At 38.9% G+C, this 10,222-nt stretch overlaps 1 pseudogene; it reads left to right on the forward strand.

The window, feature by feature from the left end:
• Nucleotides 1–2,753: 2,753 nt before the first annotated feature.
• Nucleotides 2,754–3,685, forward strand: LOC115297051 (annotated as a pseudogene).
• The last annotated feature ends 6,537 nt before the right edge of the window (nt 3,686–10,222 follow it).

Here is a 10,222-nt window from a genome sequence, read left to right on the forward strand (position 1 = left end):
TGAGACAGGAAACCATAAAAACTCTTGAGGAAAAAGCAGGAAATAGCCTCCTAGACCTCAATCGCAGCAATTTCTTCCTTGACACATCCCCAGAGGCAAGGGAATCAAGAACAAAAATGAACTACTGAGACCTCATCAAGATAAAAAGCTTCTGCAAGGCAAAGGAAACAAACAAACAAAAAAAAACCCTAATAGGCAACCGACAGAATGGGAAAGGATAGTGGCAAATGGCATATCAGATAAAGGGCTAGTATCCAAAATATACAAGGAGCTCACTAAACTCCACACACGAAAAGTGAATGATCCAGTGAAGAAATGGGCAGAAGACCTGAATAGACACTTCTCCAAAGAGGACATCCAGATGGCCAACAGTCACATGAAACGATGCTCAACATCACTCCTCATCAGGGAAATTCAAATTAAAACCACACTGAGGTACCACCTCACACCATTCAGAGTGGCTAAAATAAACAAATCAAAAGACTATCGATGCTGGCGAGGGTGTGAAGAGACGGGCACCCTCCTGCACTGTTGGTGGGAATGTAAACTGGTGCAACCACTCTGGGAAACAGTGTTGAGACTCCTCAAAAAACTATCGATAGAACTCCCCTATGACCCAGCAATAGTACTGCTAGGGATTTACCCAGGGGATACAGAAATGCTGATGCATAGGAGCATATGTACCCCAATATTCATAGCGGCACTTTCTACAATAGCCAAATCATGGAAAGAGCCTAAATGTCCATCAACTGATGAATGGATCAAGAAGATGTGGTATATATATATTCAATGGAGTACTACGTGGCAATGAGGAAGAATGAAATATGGCCATTTGTAGCAAAGTGGATGGACTTCGAGGGTGTCATGCTGTTTGAAATAAGTCAGGCAGAGAAGGACAGATACCATACGTTTGCCTTCATAGGTCTAACAGGAGAAGCCTAACAGAGAACCATAGGGAGAGGAAAGGGGGAAAGAGAGCTGGGGAGAGTGAGACACAAATCATGAGAGATTATTGAAAACTGAAAAGGAACCTTGGACTGAAGGGGGAGGGGCAAGTAGGGAAGGGGGTGATGGTAATGGTGGGGGGCACTTTTGGGGCACTGGGTGTTATATGGAAAGCAATTTGACAATAAACTATTAAAAAAAAAGAAAAAGAAATGTACCATTGGCTAACCATTTGAATATGAGAGAAGTGGAATGATTGCTTTGTTTCGTGTCTTTGGCTAGTGTATAACTGTACTTACTCTGTCCTAAGCGGCTGGCTGAACACAGTATTAGACTTGCTTTCTGCCTGGCAGTGTGTTTGATCCTGTGTCACTAACTCTGCAGGGTAGCTTCCAGAAAGGTGAGAATTCCCCTAATGTAGATGGATGTCTGAGATTTTGTATATCAAAATAACCTTTTCTTTTTGCCTTCCCTTGTACCTCTTTAAGGTTTCTATTATAACACTTTGACCTGCCAATCGCTTTGAGAATGTCTTCTGTCTTTAGGTCTGTGTACTTGTCTGTTTACTCATTTTATCATAGGGAGTAATGTAAAGCATTACAGTCAGTACTTAGATTTCATGGTGGGATAACATTTTAAATGTTTATTTTGATTAGAGTGTTGATAGTGGATAGCCTTACCTCTTTCAGGAATTTTACAAATTCTAATGGGGGTAATGTGTGGTTCTGAAATCTGTAGAAGGAAGAGGAACATGTTGGCCACTGGATTTTAGAGTTCTGATTCCAACTGACTCTGAACAGGCAGTGAATTTTCAGAGTTCCTGTTAAATTGGCATGGTGGCTTTAAGTATCTACTTGGCAAAAGTTAAGCATTGTAGCTGAATGGTGGTATTCGCACATTCTTTCTGATTGAGTATTTTAAAGTTTTTAAAATTAATGTTTATTTCTGAAAGAAAGATAGACAGAATGCGAGCAGAGCAGGGGTAGAGAGAGAGAGAGACACTGAACCTGAAGCAGGCTCCTGGCTCTGAGCTGTCAGCACACAGCATTATGCAGGGCTTAAACTCATGAACTATGAGATCATGACCTGAGCCAAAGTTGGATGTTTATCCGACTGAGCTACCCAGGCTCTCCCTGATTGAGTATTTAATTGTTTGGCCATTCAAAGAAAAATCTGGTGAAGCTTTCACAAATATAGAAATTATTTAGAGAGGCAATCCTTCCAAAGTGTATATGCATAGAACCTGTAGTGATATTTTGAATGTAATTGAAATTTTTCTCTAAGTACATTCTAGCACCTATCCCTACATCTGAATGAATTTTCAAGTTAATATTGTATTCTATTGCTTCTGAGGTGTGTGCAAATCCAGTTGTGTAGAATCATGATACACACTTATAATAGCATCTCTCTCTCCCTCTAAATCTCTTTCTGATTCTTTCTGGTTCCTCTCCCTTATTTCCTTCATCCTCATTTTCTCTGAAAGGTACACACATTTTACAGTCCTTCAAGCCAACTGAGCTGAGAAAGAAAGGCCTTTTGTATTTATGACTGTGGCAGTCACACATCCATCATGTGATTTTCCTTATTTTAAATATCAGTGATTTACTTTTTGTGATAACGTGGCATTACATTGGTATAAGTTATGTCAGTTTCAGTGAGTCCATCATTTCATCAAACACTTAGTAATAAAATCCTAATGCCTTGTGTTAACATGATAGATCCACTTGCCCCCAACCTTGGTTTTTTGAATATTTTTAAAAAGAATTCCTAAATACTTGGTCTTGACAGGAAACTTGTGATAAGAAAGGATGGACCAGAAAAATGGAAGTTCCTTCACTGGGTTTATCCTGCTGGGTTTCTCTGACCAGCCTCAACTGGAGAGAGTCCTCTTTGTGGTTCTTCTGATCTTCTATCTGCTCACCCTGCTGGGAAACACAACCATCATTGCACTGTCCCGCTTGGACCCACAACTTCACACTCCCGTGCACTTTTTCCTCTCCAACCTGAGCTTTCTGGACCTGTGTTACACGACCAGCACTGTCCCTCAGCTCCTGGTCCATCTCAGGGGGGCAGACAAGTCCATCTCCTTTGGAGGCTGTGTAGCTCAGCTGTTCGTTTCTCTAGGGTTGGAAGGCACAGAATGCATCCTCCTAGGGGTGATGGCATTTGACCACTATGTAGCTGTCTGCAGCCCCCTGCACTACACTGTGATCATGCACCCTCGTCTCTGTGCCCTTCTGCATCGTGGTTCACTGTTTTTTCCAACTCCTCATTGCAGTCAGTTCTCATCTTTCTTGTACCACTTTGTGGGAGAAATAAAATAGATCACTTCATTTGTGAGGTCCCCTCACTGCTCAAGCTTGCCTGTGTTGACACCACTATGAATGAGTCTGAGGCTTTCTTTGTCGGTGTGATCATTCTCTTCATACCTGTGGCATTAATCACATTCTCTTAAGGTTGGATAGTCATGGCAGTGTTGAGAATAAAGTCAGCTGCAGGACAGAGGAAAGCATTTGAGACATGTGGGTCCCACCTCATGGTGGTCTCCCTGTTTTACAGCATGGCCATCTATGCTTACCTGCAGCCCAGCAACAGCCACTCCCAGGATCAGGGCAAGTTCGTTGCTCTCATTTATGCCATCATCATCCCCATGGCCAACCCCTTCATCTATACCCTGAGGAACAAGGAGGTGACAGGTGCAATTAAAAAGGTGTTCTGTTGGGGCTTTGACTCCAGATGACTGGTGGAAAGACTTTGAGTGTTAGAACCTTCACGATTTTGTGTTCTACACGTGTCATCCAACATTTCCCCTGACGATTCTCAAAGGAATTTCTTTAATTCATTATTTTATGCAAGTGAGTTTGAAACTCTAAGATTATGGGTTCATTGCAATCTCTAGAGATGCAGAGCTGATGTTCCTAGAGCATCTGCATCATATCATTATTTCTTTTTTTTTAAATTTAATATTCGAATTGGTTTCCATATAACACCCAGTGCTTCTCTCCATAAGTGCCCCCCTCCATGGCCATCACCTCCTTCCCTTCCTCCCCCTCCACCTTCAGTCCATGGTTCATTTTCAGTATTCAGTAGTCTCTCATGATTTGTGTCTATCACTTTCCCCAGCTCTCTTTCCCCATTCCTCTCCTTCTGGTCCTCTGTTAGGTTTCTCCTGTTAGACCTATGAGTGCAAACAATAGCGGCACTTTCTACAATAGCCAAATCACCGAAAGAGCCCAAGTGTCCATCTCCTGATGAATGGATCAAGAAGATGTGGTATATAGATACAATGGAGTACTACATGGCAATGAGGAAGAATGAAATCTGGCCATTAGTAGTAGCAAAGTGGATGGACCTCGAGGGTGTCATGCTAAGTGAAATAAGCCAGGCAGAGAAGGACATATCATTATTTCTAAAATCTCACAGGATTTTCTTATTTCACTCCCTTTTGAGAACACTATTTCATTTCTAATTGCAAAAAGACATTTATGTATATAGGATGAAAGCACAGTAAAATAAGAATATGAATCACTGAAACAATGTCAGAAATATTAGTATATTAAATTTGTTTTAATGTCTATTTATTTTGAGAGAGGGATGAATGATGGATGGACAGAGAGAGCATGAGTGAGGGATGAGGAGACAGAGAGAAAGGATGTGAAGCAGGCTCCGAGCTGCCAGCATAGAGCCTGACATGGGGCTCAAACCTCCCAAACTCTGAGATGGTGACCTGAGCCCAAATCAAGAGTCGGATGCCTATCTGACTGAGCCATCCAGACACTGCGGAAATATTATTATTTCAGTATTTTCTAGAAACTGCTGGAGGCATATCAATTTTTCTTATATTTTGATCATGGCTCTATTACATGGTCCATATGTTGATTATATCACAGTTTTTTCACAGAAGCATGTGGGGCAACATTGTAAAAAATTTTTATATAAACCTTCCCCCCACTCAATGTCAATGCTGATTAAGCCATTCAGATACCAGGCCCTACTGTGACCTCACAGATGTGACAGTTGTTTTATGGAGCCTTCATATCACAGAGGGGGAGGCGTGATGCATACCTGAACATGAGCTGGTAACACGCCAGGTGGTGCTTACATGTGATTTTGTGTGAAGCCAGAGAAACACCAGTGTGAGGTATGCACATTGGTGAGTTTCAGCTTGTGAGTCAACCTGTTCATTAAAAATGACTTTTGGTGACATTATCATATAGGAACAGTACATGACCCAAGTTCTATTTTATATTTTAACCTACAGTAATGCAACAAAAGTTCAAATGGGTAAAATATATTTAGATCCTCTCTTTATCTCATTTTAAAAATTCTTTCATCCAGGCTTCAACTGATCAAGGCTTTTATATCTCACATATTTCAGAAGCCCCATATTTTTTAATGCAGTGATTTATTACAAAAATATGGGGAATGTTCTAGCTTTGAGAAGAATGCCGGTGCAATTTTGATGGGGATTGCATTGAATGTGTAGATTGCTTTGAGTAGTATTCACATTTTAACAATATTTCTTTCATCCAGGAGATGATATATTTTTCTATTTTCTTGTGTTTCTTCAATTTCTTTTATAAGCTTTCTATAGTTTTCAGTTTATAGGTTTTCCACTTCTGGTTAGGCTCATTCCTAGGATTTTATGGTTTCTGGTGCAATTGTAAATGGGATTGATTCCTTGAATTTGTGTTTCTTTTGCTTCATTATTGGTAAATAGAAATTCAACCAATTTCTGCACATTGATTTTATATCCTGCAAACTTGCAGAATTCATGGATAAGTTCTAGCAGTTTTTTTATTATGAAATCTTTTGGGTTTTCCATGGAGAGCATCATGTCATCTGCGAAGAGTGAAAGTTTTACTTCCTCCTTGCCAATTTGGATGCCTTTTATTTCTTTGTTGTCTGATTGCTGAGGCTAGGACTTCCAACACTATATATAACAGTGGTGAACGTGGGCATTCTTGTCATGTTCCTGACCTCAAGGGGAAAGTTCTCAGTTTTTCCCCATTAAGGATATTTTGGTGGGTCTCTTTTATATGGCTTTTATGATCTTGAAGCATTATTACTTTCTTGAGGGTTTTTACCAAGAAAGGATGCTGTATTTTGTCTAATGTTTTTCTTCATCTATTGAGAGGATCATGTGGTTCCTTATCCTTTATTCTATTAATGGGATGTATCACATTGATTTCTTTGAGGATATTGAATCAGCCCTACATCCCAGGTATAAATCCCAATTGATCGTGGTGAATAATTCTTTTAATGTATTGTTGAATCCAGTTGGGTAGTATCTTGTGGAGAATGTTTGAACCATGTTCATCAGGGAGATTGGTCTGTAGTTCTCCTTTTTAGTGAGATCTTATTTTGGGGGGAGATTTTTGATTATTTTCTGATTATGGGTCTGTTAAAATTTTCTGTTTCTTCCTCTTTCAGTTTAGTTTATATGTTTCTAGGAATTTGTCCAATGCTTCCAGATTGGCCAGTTTATTGGCATATAATTGCTCATAATATTCTATTATTGTTTGTATTTCTGTTGTGTTGGTTGTGATCTATCCTGTTTCATTAATGATTTTATTTATTTGGATCTTTTGTTTTTTCTTTTTGATCAGTCCAGCTAGAGGTTTCTCAGTTTTGTCAATTCTTTCAAAGAAACAGCCACTGGTTTGAATAATATGTTCTACTGTTTTTCTTTTTTAAAACACTTGATAGCATTGATTTCTGCTCTAGTCTTTATTATTTCCCATCTTCTGCTGTTTTGGGGTTTTATTTACTCTTAACAGCTCTTTAATGTGTATGGTTAGGTTGTGTATCTGAGACCTTTCTTCCTTCTTTAGGAAGGCCTGAATTGCTATATACTCCCCTCTTATGATGTTTTGCTGCATCCCAGAGGTTTTGGGCTATCATTTTCATTGGCTTCCATGTACTTTTTAATTTCCTCTTTAACTTCTTGGTTAACCCATTCCTTCTCAAGTAGGTTGTTCTTTAGTCTCCATATATTTGTTATCTTTCCAAATTTCTTCTTGTGGCCGATTTTGAGTTCATAGCATTGTGGTCTGAAAATATGCATGGTATGATCCTGATTGTTTTGTACTTGTTGAAGGATGATTTGTGTCCCAGTACGTGATCTATTCTTGAGAATGTTCCATGTGCAGTCGAGAAGAATGGGTATTCTGCTGCTTTAGGATGAAATGTTCTGAATATATGTTAAGTCCATCTGGTCCAGTGTGTCATTCAAAGCCATTGTTTCCTTGTTGATTTTCTGCTCCGATGGTCTGTCCATTGTAAGTGGGGTGTTGAAGTTGTGTACTATTATGGTATTATTGTCAATGAGTTTATGTCTCTGACAACTCATTTATATATTTGGGTTCTTCCACATTGAAGGCATAAACGTTTATAATTGTTAGATCTTCTTGGTGGATAGACCTCTTATTATGATATGATGTCCTTCTTGATCTCTTGTTATAATCTTTATTTTAAAATCTAGATTGTCTCATATAAGTATGGCTACTTCAGCTTTCTTTTGCCAACCATTAGCATGATAGATGGTTCTCCATTCCCTTACTTTTAATCTGAAGGTTTCATTATGTCTAAAATGGGTCTCTTGGAAACAGCATATAGATGGATCTTGTTTTCTTATCCATTCTGTTACCTATGTCTTTTGATTGGAGCATTTAGATAATTGAAATTTAGAGTGAGTGCTGAGAGATATGAACTTATTGCCATTATGTTGCCTATAGAGTTGGAGTTTCTGCTGGTGTTCTCTGATCCTTTATAATCTTGGTTGCTTTTGGTCTTTTTTGATTTGTTTCATCTTTTCTCCCCTCAAAGAGTCTGTGGAACAATACATTTCAATCCATAAGCCAAGGAACCTTTGGGTATGGAAATCATGATTATTGATTAGTGACTATCCACTGGAAATGATTGAAGAATTCATCATGTCCAATCTTCACAATGCAGGATGACTAATCCTGAGTAATCAATTTCAGTACAGTCACCAATTTCAGTACAGTCTCAGGAAATTATCAAGCCAGAGTTTAGTCTTTCTCTTTCTCTCACTTTGCAACTCTCACTTAAAATTATTTAATGACGGTTGCTCGGGTGGCTTAGTTGGTTGTGACCAACTCTTGGTTTTAGCTCAGGTAATGATCTCACAGTTTGTGGGTACAATTTCTGTGTCAGGCTCTGCACTGACAGCATGGAGCCTGCTTGAGATTCTCTCTCCCTTTCTGTTCCTGTCTCTTGCTCTCTCTCTAAAAGAATAATCTTTAAAAAATAAAAAAAATAATGTAATGGAACAACATATTTTTTCAACATCTCAGTTTGTATTGTCTATAAAATACGAACCTCACATAGAGCAGTCTATTTTCTTTTCAAATCTATAGGCTTGCTTTGAGAATTAACCTCCCTCTCCCCACACACCACATAAGACAAGTATTATCTCTTGTCTATAAATTCCTTTTTTAAATTTGAGATATAATTTTCATATGACATTGTTGTAGATTTCATCAAACAATATAATGTTTCAATATTTGTGTATATTGTGGAATAATCACCACAATAAATCTAGTTAACATGTGTTGCTGAATATATTTACCATTTGTGTGTGTGTGTGTGTGTGTGTGTATGTGTGTGGTGTGTGTGTGTAGAACTTTTAAGATCTATTCTCTTAGCAGCTTTCACTTACATGATATGTTACCTCATGAATTCTGCCTTTAAATCTGTACCAGCTCCTGGAGCTTGAGGGCAGCATGAGAGAGGACAGCGTATGTTAAGTGGCTAAAGGAGAATTACCAGGGAATCCACAGTATCATCAAGCATGCCAGTCAGTGACTGAGAGGACAGTTCTTCCCTTTGTTAGAAGTAGAGAAGCCAAGAGGAGAAGATCCTGTTTTGGGTTGAATCATGTCCCCTCAAATGATATGTTCATAACCTAATGCCTAGTGCATGTGAATGTGATTTTGTTTGAAAATAGTCTTTGCAGCTGTGATCATATTTAGATGAGGTCATTCATGAATGAGGTGGCTTTGGTCCAGATTGGCCTTTTCCCTCAGAGTAAGAAGGGAAAACAGAGACAGAGACATAGACACAGGGAGAATGCCATGTGACCATAGAGGCAAAGTTGGAACAATGAGTAATCCACAGCCAAGGATTCCAAGGATTCCTGGCAACAGCAGAAGCTCTAAGAAAGGCATGGAACACATTCTCCTTTAAAATTTTCATGAAGAGGGTATCCTGGATGACACCTGATTTTGGACTGGCCTCCAAGAGCCATGAGAGAATAAGTGTCTTGTTTTAAGTCCCCAGTTTTGTTACTTTTCATGACAGCCCCAGGGAATAAATACAGCTACTTTGGGTGGGGAGACATATTATTGTAAAGATCCAAGTATATATGTCAGGATGGGCAATAGACACTATGAGATTGTACTTAGAGAGATGACTTGGATTTTGACAACCTGGTGCAATTATCTCTGGTGGTTAAGTTGAAATGTTATTTTTTTTTAACTTTTTAAAAATGTTTATTTAATTTGAGAGGGAGAGAGAGTATGAGTAGGGGAGGGGGAAGAGAGAGAGGGAGAGAGAGAATCCTAAGCAGGCTCCCTGTTGTCAGCAAGAGCCCAAGGCAGGGCTGGAGCACACAAACTGTGAGGTCATGACCTGAGCTGAAATCAAAAGTCTAATGCTTAGCCTACTGAACCACCCAGGTGCCCCATTATTTTTATTTTTATTTATTTGTTTATTTTAAATTTTCAAGAAGTTTTATTGATTATTTTATGTATTTTTTCTTTTTAACTTTTTAAATAGTTTATTGTCAAATTGGTTTCCATATAATAAAAATTAATTAATTTATTAAAACACTTTTTAAGTTTACTTATTTAAAGAGAGAGAGAGAGAGAGAGAGAGATTGAGAGAGAGAATCCCAAGTAGACTCTGCACGGTCAGCTCAGAGCCTACTGAACAGTGAGATCATAACCTGATCTCAGATCAGATGGGTCAGTGTCAGACGCTCAATGGACTGAGCCACCCAGGCTCCCTGAAGTATCGTTATTTTGTAATGGAAAATAGGTAAAAGGAAAATTAAAGGTAAAGGATTTTTGATGTTAGAAGATTCAGAAAGGTAATGGTCACTGACATGGGAGACTATTAGGCTGGATAGTTTCATAAAAGCTGCATGAAGGCCATTTTCGCAGAGAGTGGCTGATAGCAAGGCTCAGTGGAAGGTGACTGGGAAAATGGACTGAGAGTAAATGTGACTTCAGCCAGAACTGCTGGTGGGTCT

This window comes from Suricata suricatta, chromosome 7, assembly GCF_006229205.1.
Source record: "Suricata suricatta isolate VVHF042 chromosome 7, meerkat_22Aug2017_6uvM2_HiC, whole genome shotgun sequence".
Classification (NCBI taxonomy): domain Eukaryota; kingdom Metazoa; phylum Chordata; class Mammalia; order Carnivora; family Herpestidae; genus Suricata; species Suricata suricatta.